The sequence below is a fragment of the Canis lupus genome, chromosome 31 (genome assembly GCF_003254725.2).
Source record: "Canis lupus dingo isolate Sandy chromosome 31, ASM325472v2, whole genome shotgun sequence".
NCBI lineage: Eukaryota > Metazoa > Chordata > Mammalia > Carnivora > Canidae > Canis > Canis lupus.
The window spans coordinates 20,793,935-20,816,056 of NC_064273.1; the positions used below are offsets into that span (position 1 = coordinate 20,793,935).

The window sequence follows — 22,122 nt, forward strand, 5'->3', positions numbered from 1 at the left end:
CACTTCCTCACCAATAGAAACTTGGCTGCTTTGATAGTTTCTTGGCCAATATGTGCCTGACATAAGTGATAGTATACCAGTTTTGATCATAGTGATCAACCATTCTTACTGGCTACTGCTTTCTCTTTTAAATTCTGTTGTTGCCATGTGAACAAGCTTGGTCTTTGTTATATGAACAAGTGAGATTGTCCAGCAGACAGTTAGAATATACTCAGAAGCAGAGCCAACTAGAGGCCTTCAGCTTAGTGCAAACACATGAAGGAGATCTGCTGTGATCAGAAGTACAAGCCATTGGAGATCAGTCTAAAGTTGAAATCTGAAGAATTGTGAAGTAAAATTTATATTATGATTTATCTTATGTATTGATTATTAGCTTGCTAAGCATAAATAACAGGAACAAAAATATAACAAAAATAGCAATATGAACACAAAATACTCCAACTCAAATGCATATTATTATATTTTTGAAATAATTCACATTTTCTAAAAGTCATCTAAATAGAAGATCCATGCATTACAGGAGTAGACAGATAGATAGAGTGGTGTATGGATGAACGCATGGACAGATAAATGTGTGAGTGGTAGGTTGATGGATGAAATAAACAGACAAGCAGACAGAGATGATAGATACACAGGTTATAGGTAGATATAGATTTACAGTTATTTTACATTAAAAATACATACATATATACTAGAAAAATGAATCTGAAATATGATTGGTAGCTAAATCATACATAGTTTATTTTAGAAAATTTAAATTGTCTTCTAATGAAATATTAACATAAAATTAGTTGAATTTTTCGGTTCTGGAATCCCCCTGGATAGATATTTGCTGTCTCCTTTATCTCATATCTTCTTTATATTTTTATATTTTGTTCAAGATTCAAGATGAGTATCTCAAATTTATCTTTAAGCTTTTCTTTTATTTTGATACTATAATTTTTGCAAAATTCTTCTTGTTTTCTGTTGCCTTTTGAGAGAAGTAATATCTTTTTGAAAATCTTTGAAGATATCTGTATGTCCCTTTTCTTCCCATGCATTGGACCTATTTCTTCTGAGGCCATCTTTTCATTTATTTTGCTCCTTTGCATCCCGTATAGGTCAGGTGACAGATGATTACACATAATTAGGATTTACTGAAAAATATGATACTTCATATATATACATATAAAATAATGCATATATATGCAGATATACGTAAACACATAAAAATATATGGAATAAGTATGCCAACTAAAACAGTATAATATATAGATGTGTGAATTCAGTTAACCTGTAATGTAAGGGCAGATTTCAAAATCTGAACTATTAGAATCAGAAACTTACACATATACAACTGCATGTTCATTTTATTTAAACATTCTCACACTGGGAGGGGCATCTGTGTGGCTCAGTGGGTGAAGACATCCAACTCTTAATTTCAGCTCCAGTCATGATTTTGGGATTGTACGATCGAGCCTGGCATCTGGCTCCCTTCTGGGTGTGGAGCCTGCTGATGATTCCTGCTCTGCCTCTTCCCCTCCCTGCGCCTTTCTCCCTCTCTCTCAAAAAAAAAAAAAAAGAAAAAAAGGTTCTCACATTTGGAATCCACATTCAGATGTGGCTACAGGACCTTAGTAAATTGTATCCTAAATGTGCATTACACGTTTCATTAACTAGATTAACAGGTTTTTAAAATAATTATTCATTACTAAAAATAGCAATGTTTAAGAAATACTAAAAAGAACTGTCAGGTTGCACAGTCCTTGCATGAACAAGGACAGGGAGTACCTAATATGAATACCTTGCATGAACTGTAATAAGGATCTAACAAACTGCATATTCAAAATTTACAAAAGAACATTCCAGGTTGAGAGTCCTACTTAATCCAATTAATGGAGTATCTCAGCTACACACTCAATAAAAGGTTAACTTATCCTGCCAATAAAACTGTGTGGAGGCCACCTCAGGAGAATTAAAGCAAATCATCACCTAATTATATGCCTTACCACAGTGTAAAGGCTTAAGAATTATGTTTCTAAAAATGGGACAATTTTTAATATTATTTTGCTAGGAGGAAAAAAATTATGAATTAAATTCTATTAAGCATCTGTTGCAAACACAGAATTGTTGATCTTGGAGTCCCAGCTAGCACTGTGCTATAGAAAACAAAGTGATTAACTCCACTGCCCTGCCTGCCTTCTAGGAGATAAAAGATAAGTCAATGAAATGAAAAAAAAAAAAAAAAAAAAAAAAACCCACACAAGTCACATAACATTACTTCTAAGATAAACATAAAAGACACATCAAACATGAAAGGACAAATAGAAACCAACACAGATTGTTCGGGTCTTTGAAGATATGTCTTTGCAAGAACAGGAAAGTGCCTGATCTAATTGGGGACTCCTTGAGCCTCCATTAGAGCCTGAGACAAATCACTTCTCCAGGTAGATGTGATGACCCCCAACAAATCATGCACATGTAACTTCTGTGAGGAGCTTGGCAGGGGTGAGACTGCCAGCAGAGTACCCATTTGTTATAGAGCATTCTTTTCCTTCTTCTTTTTCTTCTTCTTTTACAATATAAAACATCCTAAGAGGGATTGTATTTTAAGCCCTTATTACATATTATTTTTATTATATGTTTTATCAAATTTGTGTTTGTCAGGCAGGAATAATATTTCAGATAGATCCCAGTTTACATCAGAATGAAGAATATTGCCTAAAAAGCAAGGGTGTGAGAGACTGGAAGAAATGCCAGCAAAGAGGACCAAGATCCTTAAAGATGAGGCTGGAATCATTAGAATCCAAGAATATTAGATAGAAATCATAATCATAATACCAAACTAATGCAGAGCATGTACCATTTGCCCAGTGCTGCCATATATACTTCACATATATTACCTGCTTTATTTTCAAAATAATCCTTTAAGGTATTAGGTCCACTGTGCTTATTGTATAGATGAAAAAATAAAATCTTGAGAAGTTAAATACCTTGTTGAAATTTACGTAACAAGTAATGGGGAGTCTGAGATTGTCCCAGGTATTTTAAGTTTATTCTGCACTGATGATCCCAGAGTTCATGTTTAGTATATGAGCTGGACTCTGTTGGCCTCTGTGTTTTGATATCAACAGAAGATAGTTTAGAATTAGAGCTCTGACCTGACCTCATATAGTTGGTGTGTGGATTAAAGCAAACACAGAAGACAGAGTTATTCACATTATTGTTTTTGTAAAAATAAGTGTTTTGAGTTCTTTGTCCCATCCCATGCTTACCTTAAGAAACAAAATTGTAGTGATTTGGTGACCTATTGTTAATTATTTTATTTTATTTTATGTTATTTTATTTTATTTATTTTATTTATTTTATTTTATTTATTTTATTTATTTTATTTTATTTATGATAGGCACACAGTGAGAGAGAGAGAGAGAAGCAGAGACACAGGCAGAGGGAGAAGCAGGCTCCATGCACCGGGAGAATGACGTGGGACTCGATCCCGGGTCTCCGGGATCGCGCCCTGGGCCAAAGGCAGGCGCTAAACCGCTGCGCCACCCAGGGATACCTATTGTTAAGTTTTTAATAAAATCTGTAGTGCATTTAATATAAAATATTTGAAATTCTAATTTACTTTTGTTTTTGTATCAATGTAAATTTTATTTGTACCTTAAACAAACATATGAGCTAGAGAAATTCATTTTTAAGAACACTGATTATTGAATTTTCTAGAATTGAATAATTAGAGAATTATTCTAATTCTATAAGTTTTATGATTATAAAGTCTTTAAAATGATTTATTAGTAATTTCATTAAACAAAGTTAAATGAGGATTATTGAAAGCTGATTTTTCTCCTGTTTTTAATGTTTTAGAAAGCTGATTTTTAAATAAGAATTTTTATAAATGCCAAATAATCCATTTTGACATCTATCTCTACTAAAATGTTTTGTTGTATTCAAACAATGAGATAATCAGGGATAATTTTATTGTATACGCCCTAGTCATTTATTCCTTCATTCACATAAGAAAGGTCCATTAAACACTTATGATGAAGAAGATTTACTTAATTTTATTCCTTATTTAAGATTTGTAACATTGTTATATTACAAAATAGACTCTGAACCTGGTGTTCACATCAGGCCTGTGTTTACAGTTGTAAATCACATTCCTTAGCCTTATATAAATTTCCTCCCATCTGTTTTACTTATGTAGATAATTTGTGAAATGACATTAAAACTAATAATAATGATAATAATGCTTTTATTTTGCCACCTCAAAAGCTTATTTTGATTTATGAGTCATAAGGATAAAATAATTAGTATAATACATGGGACAGGGAGCAGTTAATGTTAGAAAATTAAACTGCCTATAGCATTCTTGGGGATAACATTCTTTTCAAACCAGATCTGGTGAACTCAAATCCATATCTAACAGAACTCATCCAAATACAAATTTCCCATCCTTAGGCCAAGTTATAAAACAAAGGGCAATTTATTTTATGCATTGCAAGATGTCGCCCACAAAAGAGACAGTTAAGCCAGCATCTCGATGTAGGTGTATACTACACCTGTGAATTGAAGATTTATCTGATTTTCCCTCCATGAGGCTGCTACTGATAATGAATATTCATTCTGGTTAATTACTTCCTCTAGTGCATTAAATATACTCAATCTATGGTTTCTTAAAGTACGCTATCACAATCCTAGGTTTAATAATGTTTGTTTTCAAGGTTATCAAAATTATCCAAATAAGTTTAGTCTATTTAATAAATAAAACCAATTTTCCACAAAAGCATAACCATCTTCTATACATTGTCATATGTACAAATCCAGAGAAAAAGAATTTCAGTATGATAGAATTGGTAAATATTTAGCTAAATTTAACTGTCTGTTGTTATAAATGTAGAGCATCCAATAATCACCAAAAACTTGTCAAAAACATATCAAAATATCAGAGGCACAAATAAAAGAAGAGCATCGTTCCAAAGCTCAGAGCATTGGTCACAGCTTTCAGAGAAGTGGAGATTGCTTGGGACGAACTCAATGTTTCTTTTATTTTTTTATTTTTATTTTTTATTTTATTGGAGTTTAATTTGCCAACATATAGCATAACACCCAGTGCTCATCCCGCCAAGCGCCACCGTCAGTGCCCATCACCCACCACCCTTTATTCCCTTTCACTAGTTTTTATAGTGAAATGAATGAGACCATATGATGTTTTGTCCTTTTCCGATTGACTTATTTCACTCAGCATAATACTCTCCAGGTCAATCCACGTCAAAGCAAAACTCAAGGTTTCTGAGGTCTCCCCTGGACCTTCTCCTCGAAGATATTTCTTGATCCTTGCAACTCGACAAACATCTAGCCCCCAAAAGGAAATACTTTGACCTTCTCACTTTTTCCCATCGTCATTTTATATTATCCTTTCTTTAAAGTTTGCATTAGATATTTTAATGGATTGAGCTTTAGTTTTAGATAATATATAAATAGAAAAGGTTGGTTGTTATTTCAAAGAGAAAGCAGCCACATGGTGCGTGTTGGGGGAAAGTGAAGGGGATTTGATAGACTGATCCGAGCGAAACTCTTCAGTGGATTTTCATTGTTCTGACATAAAGTTAAAAAACTTTAATATTCTCCACCAGTTGCCACTTGATCTGGCAAATGAAGATTTTTCTAGCTCCATCTGATAACTCTTTTCTTTTTTTTGTAATATGCTTTGAGAGGTTTCCATTGGGTTGGAATATTAATCAGTGCATATCTTCTTTTTTTCCCCTCCATTATAGGCTCACAACTTTTCTACACAGTAATCTAAACAGCCTCTACTGATTGTACAGAAATGATTTAGATCAAGCTTCCTGATCATCCAAAATATGAAATGACATCAAGTGGTAAAAATACCCTGGAATAGTTGATAGTTATTAAGAACTGTATAGGGATTTAAAAATTTCAAACTTTCTCAGAACATCTGGAAAGAATGGCATGTTAATAGCTCTCTTCCAAATACTCATTATAAAAACTAAATGAAATGATTGAAAGTAAATACACATAGGAAAATATTAATTAATATGGAGAGAATGATATCAACAACCAGAAACTACTAAAATATGTGAAATTATAAAGATCAGATTTTTGCACACAGGAGAAAACTGAAATACTATATTAGAGGCAAGTCAATATAATCTCTCCTGGGGAAAAAAATGCAGTTTTTAAATACAAAGTTAAAATTGTCTGCTAGTATTCCCAAATTTGAAAGCTAGAATAAGCACAAACCATAAAAAGGGAATGCCCTTCATGTGAATTCTTTCATCAACAACAGATCATCAATATCTGGCAACTATAAGGGGGCAGAAGGTCAACCCACAGGCCACATTATGAAGAAAGTCTGTGAAGTTATGCATTACTAGCACCCACCAATGTATAGTACCCTTTTTCCTGGAGAATTGAATCTGGGAAGGGTACATTTACCCTCCCACTTGTTAGAGTCATGTGACTCTAGAGTCATATTTCAGTCTTTGGCCTTTCACTATGTCACTTTGGTTTAAAGAATAAAAAGTCAGGTGTGACTTCTGTATTTTGCCAGAATTTCCTAGACAGCTGTAATAGAGGCCCATGTTCTAAATAATACAGCAGGTGGGAGCATCAAAAACTGTAATTTTACCTTATTTGCAAACTAACAAATTAACTTGCTACAATGCCATTGATGCTAGGTGAACACATGGCACTTCTGGGTCAGTGTCAAATGACTTTATTTCTCACAGTACAGCAAACAGCAGGAGTTTCACGTTCACATTGGTTCTCCTTGCCTCAAGTCCCATGAAGAATGACCCAGGTGACTGTGGCACTCGGTGAGTTCTGGCACAACTGAGGAATCCAGAGTTGAGGAAATCCCCAAAGGGGTTGTTAACAGATCTGCCCAAACCTTATTCCAGAAGATGATATTTCTATTATCTGAGTCAGAAAATAACTCTGCTTTCTTTTCAGAAGGATCATGTTATCTCTGTTCCAAGACTGTTTACTATTCATATGACTTTGAAAATAGAATTCAGAATAAAAGTTGCTAATACCTCTTCAGAAGACATGCAGAAACAAGTAATCCATGGAGAATTGTCTCCCAACAGAGAATGTCTCTAATAGCCAGAGTATCAGAGCTAAGATTGATTCCTACCTGATATATAACTTGATAAAGAAATGAAACTTGGTTGTTCCAAGCTATGACATGTGGGAGTTGATTGAATGCTATACTATTAACTAGTCTAGACTAACTGGAACAGACTGTAAGGGATGAGACTTTGTAACAATATGGGATAATTCTTATATTGCTGTTAATTTTGTTTTTCAAGGTTATCCACTCTGGATTTGTCTTCAGTCACCGCCTTCACTGTTGAAACTGCAAGCACATAGAATTCTAAGAATGGATGAAATCTTGCTTCTGTTAATGATCTAATTGTATATACCAATCATAAAACAACGGAATTTTAAAAACATATTTATTTTGGTTCCGTATGGACATGCAAATTTAATGCAGTGATTCCATTTCTACGACTTGCAAAATTATATTGGATTGTAGTTCTAGTAGAAATTATACTGAAAATGGGGACCCCTGGGTGTCTCAGTGGTTGAGCATCTGCCTTCAGCTCGAGGCGTGATCCCAGGGTCCCAGGATCGAGTCCTACATTAGGGTCCCTTTGGGGATCCTGCTTCTCCCTCTACATATGTCTCTGCCTCTCTCTGTGTCTCAAATGAATAAATAAAATCTCAAAAAAAAGAAAGAAAGAAATTATACTGAGAATAACAATCAGTATAATACATAGATATCATTCCTTAAATCAAGCCTGAGAGGCAACGGTGCTGCTTGAACTAGGCTGAATGTTGTAGTATGTACATACCTCAAGTGACAATAGGACACGGAGAGTCATTCATCCAGTTTGCTGTTCCACAATTTCAGAGTTTCAGTCAAATAGTAATTTCTATGTCTCCTGGTGTAACTACTTCTTGCTTTCTACTAATTCAGAGAAATCTCTACAGTCAGTGTCTTAAAATCAGAAGGGAGCCTACTATAAGGAAACTGGAAAATTTTATCTACTGAGTTGATAAATTGAAAACAAAATAATCCTAAAACCAAAATTATTTTAATCTCCTATTATACTTGATGTTTATACAGCAACTAGAAACTAGATACATGGCAGAAAAAAAAAAAGAAAGAAAAAGAAAATCAGGGGATTGCCATGCTCTCAAGAAAATTCTCCTTCTGGCAAAAAGACAGTGCTTGGTTGTAAAAGGTTACCTATATCCCAAGAGCTTAGTGGTTCCAGAATATTTATAGAGCCTGAAGTGGCAATCTGGCTCATAATTTAAATAATATGAAAATTCATATCTCTGTAAGGATTCTAAGGTTTCAGATAGGAATGAGTTCCAGGAAAAACAAGGGTCTTTTGTTTTGTTTTGTTTTACTTAAATAGTTCTAAAGATATATCCTTACATTAAAAAAAGTATTTAGCCAAAATAACTAGAAAGACTTGATTAAAATTAACAATCCCTGCTTATTACATACATGTTTCTTGGGAAGCTTCATCTTTAACATGCCTTTTGGCAAATGTGAGTAAATCATTAGACACTTACTTTAAATCTTAAAGGATGCTATTCCAATTTCAAATGGTGCTATTCAAACATTTATATTTTTAGAAAACAAAAGGAAAAACTTCTTTAAATAGGTTCTAAAAACTTCTCTTGTAAATTTTATGCTCACAAAGAAGGCAATGGGAATTAATGTGCAGAAATGCAACATGCAACTGAAGATCAAGGAGAGCTACCCAGACAAATGCCATAGAAGGATTTCTATGTAGATTCAAACAGCACTGAAGCAACATATAAAAGTTGTGTAAAGTTAGCTGAAGTATCCCACAGTCCAGAGAAAAGAAGGCATTGTAATAGAATGATGTAAAAATGGTGCATGTTTTCTAGGTCAGATCAAAGAACAATGTCTACCTGGTAGTATGATGTAAAGAACCCATACCAGCATGGAAGCTCTGGAAGGGCAGAAGGATTTGTAAATTTTGGTCCCTGCTGTAATTTGGCTGGTGATACAGAGGGAATATCTGCTCAAGATATGAATCCTCAAATGAAATTGGAACAGATAAAAGAAAAGATTATAGAAAGAAAGTTGTAGCAGGGGTAAGGGCCTTGTATGTTTCTAGAAAGTTGAGAGACAGTAGTTACTTAGATACTACTAGCAACAGAGTAAGATGAGCCAAGTAATAGATTACTGTTTCCTCACTATCCAACAGAGTGCCTTGTACATGAATATTCACAAAGTATTTGCTTAAAGACTGAATTAAAATGTTAAAGGAACCACGCTAAGACATTATTTTGTATTACCTGTTGCTAAAAGATAAAGCAACACGTATCTTTTTTACTTTAACACATATCAGTATTAATCACTTACCCACAAGAAGCAGATGGTGCATGCATATAGCATAGTATCTGGAGGCTTCCATACAGGTGCTATTTACGAAACTGTAGGCAGGGTGTAGAAAAACCATGTGGAACAATGGGGCAACACAGAGTAGAATGATCAGAGCATTGCCACTCCTATTCCCTAAGAAAGACAAGAGGGACAAGTGATTATTGAGACCCAAAGGAGAGAGTCTTGCAGAGAAAGGTACCTGAAGGGAAGCAGCAATCCTTGATTGAAGGACACTGAGTCCCCAGATGAGGAAATCAGGCAAATGGGTACACTGACCTCATTCTCTTTCCTTATCAGGGGCCAAATTCAATTGGAATTCAGAGGGCAAGGAATTATTTTAATATGTTTTTTGTGAGTTTGTCTCCTCACATTAGGAAGAGTGGATGGTAGCTTTTGGGATTAAGGGGATGATAGGGGAGCATAGTACCAAACACCTAACTCTGAAGGATTGAAAATTATATGCAAAATATTTGTATTTTTGATTAGCATTTCATATTTACCCAGATTAATTATTTATTAGAATACTGTGTTCTAATTGTTTCAAAATAATTTGTTTTACATAGATCTAGATCTACTAAATTTAGTTGTCTCTAGAGTAGACTAATAATTAAATCAACATTTTCACAATGAACAGAACTTTATATCATATATTTTATATGTTAAAAATCAAGCTGATAGGGGATCCCTGGGTGGCTCAGAGGTTTAGCTCCTGCCTTTGGACCAGGGTATGATCCTGCAGTCCCAGGATCGAGTCTCACATCAGGCTCCTTGCATGGAGTCTGCTTCTTTCTCTGCCTGTATCTCTGCCTCTCTCTGTCTCTCTCTGTCTCTCTCTCTCTCTCTCTCTCTCTGACTCTCATGAATAAATAAATAAAATCTTTAAAAGAAAATCAAGCTGACATACAACAACAAAATCTGAAAAATACCCCATTTTATCCTTAGAAATCCCTTGTTCTTTTGTTCTTTTAATCCTCTATACAATGAATCTAAGGAAAAAAAGAGAAGCACTAGGTGCTTACAATGGAATGGCAAATTTTAAATCTTATAAAGATTGAAATTTCTTTTCCTGTAATAGGCCATTATGAATTCATATTTGTGAGATACTTAGGAAATAATTCAATTAATATGTATCATAGCCATTGGCCATTCATCTGTTTCATTCCAGTCATTCATTTTTATGATCACAGAAAGTCACAGGGGTTCTATATGTAATTCAAAATTGCTTTAAAACACAAAGGAAAAGATTGCTTGCTATTTCAAAATGTCTGAACAATAATTTATGGCTACATTTCCTCTGGAGACCTTATCATTTTGGACTTCAGAAATACATTGATTATAAACTCTTAAGTGTTTCTATTTTTGTAAGTAATTAAATGTAGATCAAATATTGTAAATGTTTTGATTAGGGTGGAATTGAAAAGTCATCCACTTCCAACCTATCTTCAGTAGTTTATCTGAGGTTGAAAAAGCTGTAAGTCCCAGAGGCTGAAGTCACACAGTTAGCTCTATTGAAACTGTATCAGAATAATGCAGGCTTTCTAAAGTTGGACTTGGGTCTTATCCACCATCTTAGTGGTTTTCAAAATGACTGAATGATTTCTTGGGAATTTTTGAGAACTCCTCGTAGAGGAAGTTATTGAGAGAGGGAGTTTTTAAATACAAAGTTAAAATTGTCTGCTAGTATTCCCAAATTTGAAAGCTAGAATAAGCACAAACCATAAAAAGGGAATGCCCTTCATGTGAATTCTTTCATCAACAACAGATCATCAATATCTGGCATCTATAAGGGGGCAGGGGGTCAACCCACAGGCCACATTATGAAGAAAGTCTGTGAAGTTATGCATTGCTAGCACCCACCAATGTATAGTACCCTTTTTCCTGGAGAATTGAATCTGGGAAGGGTACATTTACCCTCCCACTTGTTAGAGTCATGTGACTCTAGAATCATATTCCAGTCTTTGTCCTTTCACTATGTCACTTTGGTTTAAAGAATAAAAAGTCAGGTGTGACTTCTGTATTTTGCCAGAATTTCCTAGACAGCTGTAATAGAGGCCCATGTTCTAAATAATACAGCAGGTGGGAGCATCAAAAACTGTAATTTTACCTTATTTGCAAACTAACAAATTAACTTGCTACAATGCCATTGATGCTAGGTGAACACATGGCACTTCTGGGTCAGAGTCAAATGACTTTATTTCTCACAGTACAGCAAACAGACTGATAAGTAGAAGAATAACATCTTTTAAAAAAATTTTATTTATTTATTAAAGAGAAAGAGCACATGAGAGAGAAAAAGAGAGAGAAAGAGCAGAGTCAGAGGGAGAGGGAAAAAGAGACTCCCCACTGAGCAGAGAACCAGATGTGGGGCTTGATTCCAGGGTTCTGGAATTACAATAGGTTTGTGGACTAGGCGTGAAACCTATTAACTATATAAACTTGGTCAGTTTACTTAATATATCACAGACTGATGGTCCTCACCTATTAATTGAGAATAATACTATTTGGTAGAATACTTCTGTTGTTATATTTCGTAGTTGTATAATAGGGTAAAAAATATAGGATATTAAAATTTCAAGCTCAAGCTCTCTAAAAGAGTCAATTATTTCAACCTGAATAGTGATGAGAACATTTATTTCAACATGAATATTGAGGGTCAACTCATTCCACTTGGTCCGTAAAATAATGGCAAGTCATATTTCAAAAGATGGATTTTCAAAGTGTTTCAGTAATAAAACAAATATATCTATGTTAAACCACTGATGTTTCATTTAAAGGTTGAACCCTACATAAAATAGATAAACTCTATTAACATATATATGCATATTTGTTATGTAAATCAAACTATTCTGACACTTTATGAAAATATACCTTTTTAGTGTCCTTGGTTTGGGGCCCCCAGGTGGTACAGTGGGTTAAACATTCAACTCTTGGTTTTGGCTAAGGTCATGATCTCAGGGTTGTGGAATCAAGCCCCACATTGATTTGAGAGTCTGATTGAGACTCTCTCTGCCCCTCAACACCTCCTCACATTTTCTCTCTAAGATAAATACATCTTTTTAAAAAGTCCTATACTTTACCTTTAGTCATTAAATTTCCATACAGAGTTGTTGTTAAGTGGTTCAGAACATGATTATATTTTATATAAAGTTTTAAATAACTGTGTACATGAAACTGGGAAAAATAAGCTAAGATCAAGTTCAAGGGAAAAGACTACCCTTTTGAGGAAGAAATCACACTATGCTATATAAACTATTCTGTAAAACTTTACTCTTTCTAAAAATGAGAATTTTTTATCACTCTGTTGTTTAATTCTTTAAAAAAAAGATTTTATTTATTTACTCATGAGAGACACAGAGAGAGAGGCAGAGACATAGGGAGAGGGAGAAGCAGGCTACATGCAGGGAGCTGGATGTGGGACTCGATCCCAGGACCCCGGGATCACGACCCGAGCCAAAGGTAGATGCTCAACCACTGAGCCAACCAGGCATCCCTATTTAATTCTATTCAAAACTGCCTAAAATTGACCCAAAGTTATTACTGCCAGTTTATAATCCATTTCTCCATCTTTTCTGCTTTCTCAATCACCTAAGGCAGTGATCTAAGTCCTCCAAATAGGTCAAGTGATCCCCTACTACAATGCCTTGTACATGCTGCTTTGCCTGTTCCCAGGACTCCCCTGTTTCCAAACCTTCCACTATTGTCCAAATTCTTCTGAAAGTTTTCATATCTCACATTAAGTTGCATATCTCACAGAAAGCTTTCCTCCCCAGTTCTAAATCTCAATGCTTATCTTTTCTTTGTTTTCTTATAATTTAATTATAATTTAATTTTAAATTAAATTAAATTTTACTTTAATTTTGGATTACTACTTTAATTTTAGATTAGTTTATTTGTTTACTATATTGATTTTTTTCAAAACTATCTCTTTAGAAAAATATAAGTTGCATAGAGTCAAGGACTGAGTATGGCTAGTTCATTGTCAATTCCCTTTTTGTTGTGTGGTACAGGTTCAGAAAAAAAACTACCAAATAAATGAATTAATCAAGAATAGCTCTACAATGTAAAAACAACAATAATAAACAATGAAATTAACTATCATACCCAAATCAGCTAACAGTTACGGTGTGTTATACATAAGGCACAGAGCATGGATAGCTTTATATTTATCACCTCATTCACAGAGTAAAACACCCTATGAAAAAGGTACTATTTTCCGCATCTTTTAGGTAAGGAAATAAAGTAACAAACTTGCTCTGTATGCCATGGATAATAAGTGAATTTAGATCCATTTGATTTCAGAGCCTATTAAATTAATCAATGTGTCATATCTCTTGATTTTTCTGATTTTACTTGTGTTTTTATAAGTTATACTTGGTAGTACTTTGGGGTCTATCTCAAAAACATTTAAAAAATCATTAAGAAACTGTTTATATTGGACAGATCTAAAAGTAGATTTAAATTTAGACCTAGATCTAAGCTATCAGAAGACCAAGAAAATGTGTGAGATTCTACATGCTATTGAGTTTACATAGAGATGGAAGACATGGTGGCTTCAGAAGGAAGCTAAAACATTAAACCAGTAAATTTTATATTTAAAAACTAAATTAATGCTGCATAGTTGAAATGGAGCATACATAAGGATTCGTGGAGCAGACACTCTATCCCAAAACCCAGAGGAAATCTTACTATCATCCAAATCTGATGGCTAGACAAAGACCGTCCAAGTTAAAAGCCAGGCAGTGACTCTCCCAGGAGGTATGCACTGAGTGCGGACACTAAGTCAGATGATATGGCCTCTTGAATCAAAATATTGTTGAGTAAATAATAAATAAAAAAAAAAAATTTAAAGGGATCCCTGGGTGGCGCAGCGGTTTGACGCCTGCCTTTGGCCCAGGGCGCGATCCTGGAGACCCGGGATCGAATCCCACGTCGGGCTCCCTGCATGGAGCCTGCTTCTCCCTCTGCCTGTGTCTCTGCCTCTCTCTCTCTCTCTGTGTGACTATCATAAATAATAAATAAAAAAAAATTCAAAATATTGTTGAGATAAGGTACTGGAGTTGTTGTCCCGGCCAGTCAAATCTATGCATAAGCAAAAATTTGGGGAAAGAGAATCAACAAAAGAGCAAAGGGAGTGATTCTGTGGAGAGAAGCCTGAGCACAGAGAAGACACACAGTATAAAAGCAAAAATTAGAGAGAAGAATGGCCCCATGGGACGGAGAAAGTGATTGCTGCTTCTCCTTTTCTATTCAGATATATTTCCTGGGCTTGCAAAAACATTTAGATTATATATTCATCCAATGTGCAAATATCTGCTTTCTTGAGCTAAAAATCTATGCAAAGTTATAAAAAAAACAATGATACTTAATTGAGATAAGATAGATGTTCCAAAAAATGAGAATGTAGTAAATTTCCATGGGATTCTTAAATAAAGGAAAAAATATGTAAATCCTTTCAGTAAGTAATTTCTGAGATTTATGATGTATCTTAGAAAACAGGTTTAGGATATATATATAATTTTGAGAATATTGATCAAAAGAACTTTAGAACTTTATTTTTTGAAATAATGTTGACTGAGGCAGTAAGAAAGGCTAATTATTTAATTAATGTATAAATAAAATCAAAGTGAGCATATTTGGTTAAGAATTATTTTTCAATCTAAATCCCTCTGTAAATCTGATTAATTGCCTACTAATTAGGACTCTTGACTTCAAGAACAGAAATCCAAATTGACTTAGTTAAAAAAAAAAAATGAATAACTTTGGTTCTTGGAATTCAATGTGGAATTGAACTACTCAGATGTAGAAAGGGTTGAGCTGGACCTCAGAGACCACATAAAGACAATATCAGGTGCTCTTTAAAGCTCTGGCTCTTGTCTTTTAATCTCTGTGTGCTTGATTCTATCTATTGGCATATTTTCTCCACACAGCAAGAAATTTGTCCACTAACAGTTCTGTAATTTAAAAATTCATAGCTTTAAGTACAATAAGAGAGAATGACTAGGAACCAGTCCCAAAGCAAAGTCCCATGGAGGTACTCTTTGATGTGGATTAAATCAGGTACATATATTTGGATGAATCATTATCACCTTTCATAGACAGAATGACCATTAACGGTACAACCATGATAAAATGTGCACGGGACAAAGAAAGTGTGACAAGTAGGAAAATGACCTCAGAGATGTCTCTATTCTAATCATCAGGCCTGTAAATATATTACTTTACTTGGCAAAAGAAACATTTCAGGTGTGATTAAATTAAGATGGGAATGATGAGAAGATCATGCTGGATTACCCAGAGAAGGCCCAATCTAATCATAGGAGTCCTTAAAAGTGGAGAAGGACCTTTCTCAGTTATGGTCAGAAGGCAGTATGAGAAAAATGGTGTGCCCTATTGCTGGTTCTGGAATGTAGGGGGCTATGTGGAAATATCAGAGGGAAATCTTTACAATCAGGAAAAGGCAGGGAAAATGATTCTTTTCTAGAATGTCCAGAAAGGAATGAAGCTCTCCTGACTATGATCTTAGACCAGTGAGACTATGTTGGATTTCTGACCTATAGGATCTAAAATAACAATTTTTAGTTTATCTTTAAACCACTAAATTTGAAATAATTTGTTATAGCATTAATAGGAAACCAACACAGGGAAGGAGAGGCTCTACAAAAGGGATGCTGTGATGACCATTCAATAAATATCTAATATCAGCCATAGTACTGTGACTGGTTCTGTCAAACTCCATTGACATGCCCTACAGTTATAAAGTCTGATAGAAAAATAATAGATAAATATGACTCAAAATAGATCCAAATTTCAGATGATCAAATTATCTGTCTTCATGGTCGTGATAATTATTGCACTTCTGGTTGTTTGCTTTAAGTGCATTAAAGTATTAGGTGCTCTGCATTATATTTATATGTAAATAAAATTAGAAAAAAATAATTATATGTATTTGAAATAATGTAAATATATATATATTTAAATTATATATATTTAAATTATATATATTTATAATTATATAATTATATATATTTATAATTATATATATTTATATATATTTAAATTATATATATATATGTATATATATATATATTTACCTCCCCACCCCATCCTGACAAAGAGATCCTAACACCCTTATCAATAGAGGTGCTAAGAAATTTTCTGTTCAAATATTAAGTCAGTGACCTCAGTTCCTGACACCAAGCCCCTAAAGCTTATAATTTCCTGAGTGATGAGAGTGCTTGACACGGAGCTTCTCAAGCCCTTGGAATTTGCTGAGTGATAGAAATGTCTTCTGTTCTAACGAGACAACTTGTTACACTCCTGAATGGGGGACGGTTACCAGAAAGACCAGGCCAAGTTGGAAACATGAAATTTTCAGCCTTGCTCTTCATTCTTCAGAGAAGGGAGAGGAGTTGAAAATGGAGTTCATCATCAATGTGCCTATGTAATGAAGCCTCCATAAAAATTCTAATAGTGTGGAGTCTGGAGAGCTTCTACATGCTGGGAGGGTGGTACACACCAAATCCATGGAGACAAAAGCTCCTGCATTCAGCACCCTTCCAGACCTTCTCCTACGAACCTTTTTATCTGTATCATATATCAATCATACACTCTATTTTATGATGAAGTGGCAAATGTAAGTAAATGTTTACCAACTTCTGTTACCTGTTCTAGCAAATGATCGATTCCAGTGAGGGTGTTGTGGGCACCTCCAGTATATAGCCAAGTCAATCAGAATTTGTGGATAACTCGGAGATTCCACTTGCAATTGGCATCTTGAGTGGGGGGCACTCTTGTGAGACTGATTCCTACACTCAGAGGGTCTGTGCCAATTCTGGTTAATGTCAGAATTGAGTTCAATTGCAGAACACCCAGCTGGCATTGGATAATTGTTTGGTATGTGGAAAAATCATGCAATGGTGACCAGAAACAAGGTAGAGTACAGAAATATTCTGTGAGTAGTGAGTAAGGAGAAATAGAAGTGGTTTTCTTTAGATAGTACTAAATGCATTGTTTGCATTATTTTTTAAAGCAGACAAAATTATTTTCTAACATGAAGCAATGTTATCAGTTCCTTTTGTATGCTCAGATTTTACTATAATATGAACTATAATATAAATTAAGGGTGTAGACTTCACTTTATTTCGGAATCATTATTCAAACAAAATCAATACACAGGCTTTGCCTATCTCTCAAATAATTACATGGATTGTTAAAAATATTTTATTTATTTATTCATGAGAGACACACAGAGAGAGACAGAGACATAGGCTGAGGGAGAAGCAGGCTCCCTGCGAGGACTTGACTGAGCCCAAGGCAGACACTTAACACTTAACTGCTGAGCCACCCAGGCATCCTTATATGGATAAAAAACAAAGAAACAAACAAACAAAAACAAACAAACAAACAAAAAAACACCAAATAAAAAATTGACTTTTAATTTTCCTTTGGCATATATTGAAAATCAATTTATGTTTAGAAGAAATGAGTCAAACTATCAAACACGCTTTATGATACACATTGCAAAGAGACTGGGAAAAAGAAAATTCTCTTCTTTGTATAATTAACAGATTATTAGACAATTGTTAAACTTAAATAACAAAGAGACCTCAAATATCAACTTACATTCTTTCAAAAAATATAGCTGGTATATAATTAACATTTAAATAAAAAGTGTTGAAAAAAAATAAATAAATAAAAAGTGTTGTTACTGTAAGTGTTAACAATAAAAATTCTAAATTTTGTAAATTTAGATTTAGCCATGGTCTTCATCTCATGGAAAGTGGTTAAAATATTTAAATATAATAAAATAGGAATAATTTTGAGGTTTTTACTTCTAATTGCACAGGACCATAATCACCAAATGGTCCCCTAATCTTCATAATCACCTAATAGTAGACAAAGAAGTACAAATTTAGCATTAGAGAATCATATTATGAATAAAAATCATTCCTCCAAAAAGAAAATCCTGGGGTTATCATTTATGCAATATGGTTCTCCTGAATTGAATTCTATCACTCCCACTCTCATATACTGAAACTCGAAACCCTAATGTGACTGTATGTGGAAGGAGAGCTTAAGGAGGTAATTAATGTTAAATGAGGTTTTAAATAGAGGACCTTACTCCGATAAGACTGATGTCCTCATAAAAAGAGCATGAGACACCAAGAACATGCACAGAGAGAAGGCCATGTAAGAACACAGAGAGAAGGTGGCCAAGGAGAGAGCCCTCATGAGAAACTAACAGCAAAAAAAGGATATGAGTCTTTTTCTTTCCACTACTGGATCCCCTAAGGTGTGTTCTCTTCAGATCTCAAACTATCAGTAGCATGTGTGTAAAGCACCTGGGTACCAGGTGTCAGGGAGGAAGCGCAAAGTCTGTTCGTGGTGGTAATTTGTCATAGTGAACTGGTCACATGGGCATTCCAGCTACCTGAACAGACTTAGAGATCAACCCTTTTGGGGGCACCTGGATTGCTCAGTAGGTTAAGCATCTGCCTTAGGCTTGGGTCATGATCCCAGGGTCCTGCCCTTGGGCTCCCTGCTCAGAAGGGAACCTGCTTCTCTCTCTCTCTCTGCTTCTCTCATTTTCTCTCTCTCTCTCAAATACATAAATAAAATCTAAAAAAAAAAAAAAAAAAAAAAAAAAAAACCTCAAAGCTCCAGTGAAACCAAGTGCAAACCACAAATCCAATTACTTTTAGTAAATAATGTTGGGGAGATAGTATGTTATGCCCTAAAATAACTTCTGAAACTATGGTTACAGAATCCCATTTATATAGATATTATTCCATTGAGTTCCTTGGGGACAGTATAATGCTCTACTAAGTTCTGTTTAAAGCATTTTATGATATACAAAAACATGGCCATTATAATCTTTTACTATTTGACCCATAGCCACCTCTATAGTTTGTTTGTTTTCCCTACCATTCGCCCCTTATGCTCACTCTGCTTCATAAAGCAGACCACTCTCCTAGTTTTTCCTCCAATAAGTATTTTTCCATCCTCCTGTCTTTAGGGCATCTATACTTCTTGCATTACTTTCACATAATCCTTGGTGAGAACATTCCTTCTCACCAGTAATCCATACTCAATTTTTTCAGAGAGATCTTCCTACAACATGCTACCCAAGAATTTCCCTTACAGCACTGAGCATAGTCTGACAGCATTTATTTTCTGGCTCTCCCACTTAAATGTAAGGTACATGAGGTTCAGAATATTATATTCCCAGTACCCAGAACTGTGTTCCTCACATGTTATTATACTGGCACACATTTGCTACTTAACAACAAAATCACTTTATTTGGCTTATTTATCTCTCAGATAAACAAAATGATTTGATTTGAAATAGTTTATGTGCTGAAGCTATTCTACAGATTAGATAGATAGATGATAGAAGATAGATAGATGATAGATAGATAGATAGATAGATAGACGATAGATAGATACTACATACACACTTACATACATGTGAGTAATATTCATTTTCAGATTGATCCTTATACAGTCAATATTAGTGTTAGAGATTCGGTTCAACTAAAATCATCTAGTTATTTTTTATTTAGTGTAGATATTTAAGAATTGACAGCAAATGCACTCCACATCTCCTGGCTCCCATGCTGTCTGTGTATAATAATACAGATGGTACATATCTTAAATTTTGTATGAATGTCACAGGCACCGTACTTTTCATTTTTCTTTCCTAATTGCTAATGATTATAGAAAGTCTATAGTTAAAAAAAAAAACAAAAAACAAAAAACAAACAAAAAGAAAGTCTATAGTTTCAGTTATCCTTTGTTTTGTTTTGTTTTATCTATTCTTTTTTTTTAAGTATCAAAAATACCTTCTAAGAAACTCTGTGCTCAAAAACTGAGAGGTATCAAGGTGCTTGAGTGGTTCAGTTGGTAAGCATCTGCCTTCGGCTCAGGTCATGATCTGAGGCTTTCTCACTCACTCTCTATCTCAAATAAATAAATAAAATCCTTATTTAAAAAAAAAGAAAGGAAGAAAGGAAGAAAAAGAAACTGAATAGTATCAAAGGCAAAGATTTACCTCACTTTCTGAATTAATGTAGTTATAAATAAAAGGAACGTTCAGAGGGATTAATATCATTTATCTGCAATAATATAGTTTATTATCTGCTTTCAGGAAAATAATTTGTAGAATTGTATTTTTCCCCGTTTCCTCAGGTTAGCCAAGCTTAACTCCTCCTTCCTACCCACACCTCAACTTAAAAAATGGTAATAGACGTAAATGCTGCTGCTGAGTGTTTTAGGGACATGAATCACCTTTAAACCTAAAGTATCGCTCTGAACACAGGGCCACTGATCTTGGGCCTGGACTATAAGTCAAATCCTGCTAACATCAATCACTAGCTCCAGTGACAAATGGAACAGATTCTACAAACTACCTTGCACCAATAATGCTTTTGGATTGCTTGTTGTGCTCGTTTGCAGAGCTGAAAGATCTATTTGTCTTCTAACCCTTAAGGACAAAAATTCATGAGTCTTTCTACTTCTCATCCATTCAGTGCCCATTTTTGCTCTTGTGAGTGACTGGTTGTGGGGAACATCTGTCTGTCATTTTAATCACTGTTTATGAAAGCTTCAGTATGAGTTGGAACTCTAAACTCTGTAACCTCTGACTGGAGGAGGGCTGACTGGATGGAAACAAACAGGTTAAATATCTCAGAATAAAGTTGTTTTTGATCTTAGCTATTCTTTCACTTCAGATAGCTCTTTAAATAATAAAACCACTGTGATCATTGCTTTATATGGAAAAGTAACAAATGACAATTTTTTAAAAACATACTTTTTAAGATTTTATTTATTTATTCATGAGAAACACAGAAAGAGGGGCAGAGAGATAGGCAGAGAGAGGAGCAGGCTTCCTGTGGGGAACCCAATGTGGGACCCATCGCAGGACCCCAGGATCAAGACCCAAGCCAAAGGCAGAAGCTCAACCACTGAGCCACCCAGGTGCCACTAAAAAAATGTGTGTTTTTTAAATGCAAAATATTGTAATGACATATCAAGAAGCAGCATAACATATTGGTTGGAGCATGTACTTACAAGGCAGAGTATACTTGGGTTCAAAGCTCAACCAGAATCATTAGCCCATTGTGTGAAATTAGGCAATTCCCTTAATTATATTGTGTATAATGTTTCCTCACCTACAAAGTGTCATTAAAAAGGCTAAGTATATCATTAAGGAATACAGGCACTATCTAGGTGTTTATACATACTCCAAATGTGTATCTATATTTTACCTTATGTTGATTTTAAGTTATTTGATGAAAAATAGCAAATCTGAATATGGCCAACATTGCCTTGCACAAGGTTTCTACCCAGTAAATAAGAATTAAGTGCTCGGCTGTTTGAAACAAAACAGAATGCAGAATTTCTGTTAAATATGTCATGTTAACATGTTAACTTCATGTTAATCCCAATAGCAGTTTTGCTAGATAGGAAAATATTCATCTATATTTTCAAAGGAGAGGTTTTCGGTGGCCAGCTGCTATGAACATGCTTCTTATAAACTTTGAGGCATGTGGTCATTGGAGCAACTCTATTATGACTGGTGTTTTTATTTAAGTGTGTGTGGCAGGGGTATGGTAATAATATAAAGCTACATTGGCAAATATCCAGTACACCTTCCTCTTGGTCCCAACTTTACTGGTATCTCATAA

At 34.5% G+C, this 22,122-nt stretch overlaps 1 long non-coding RNA gene across 1 annotated transcript; it reads left to right on the forward strand.

Annotated features, from left to right (window-relative positions):
* The first annotated feature begins 175 nt into the window (after window positions 1-175).
* Window positions 176-3,587, forward strand: LOC125754150 (uncharacterized). Its single transcript, XR_007407647.1, has 2 exons — window positions 176-331; window positions 3,386-3,587. It is a non-coding gene; the product is annotated as an uncharacterized LOC125754150 (long non-coding RNA).
* Window positions 3,588-22,122: the final 18,535 nt, after the last annotated feature.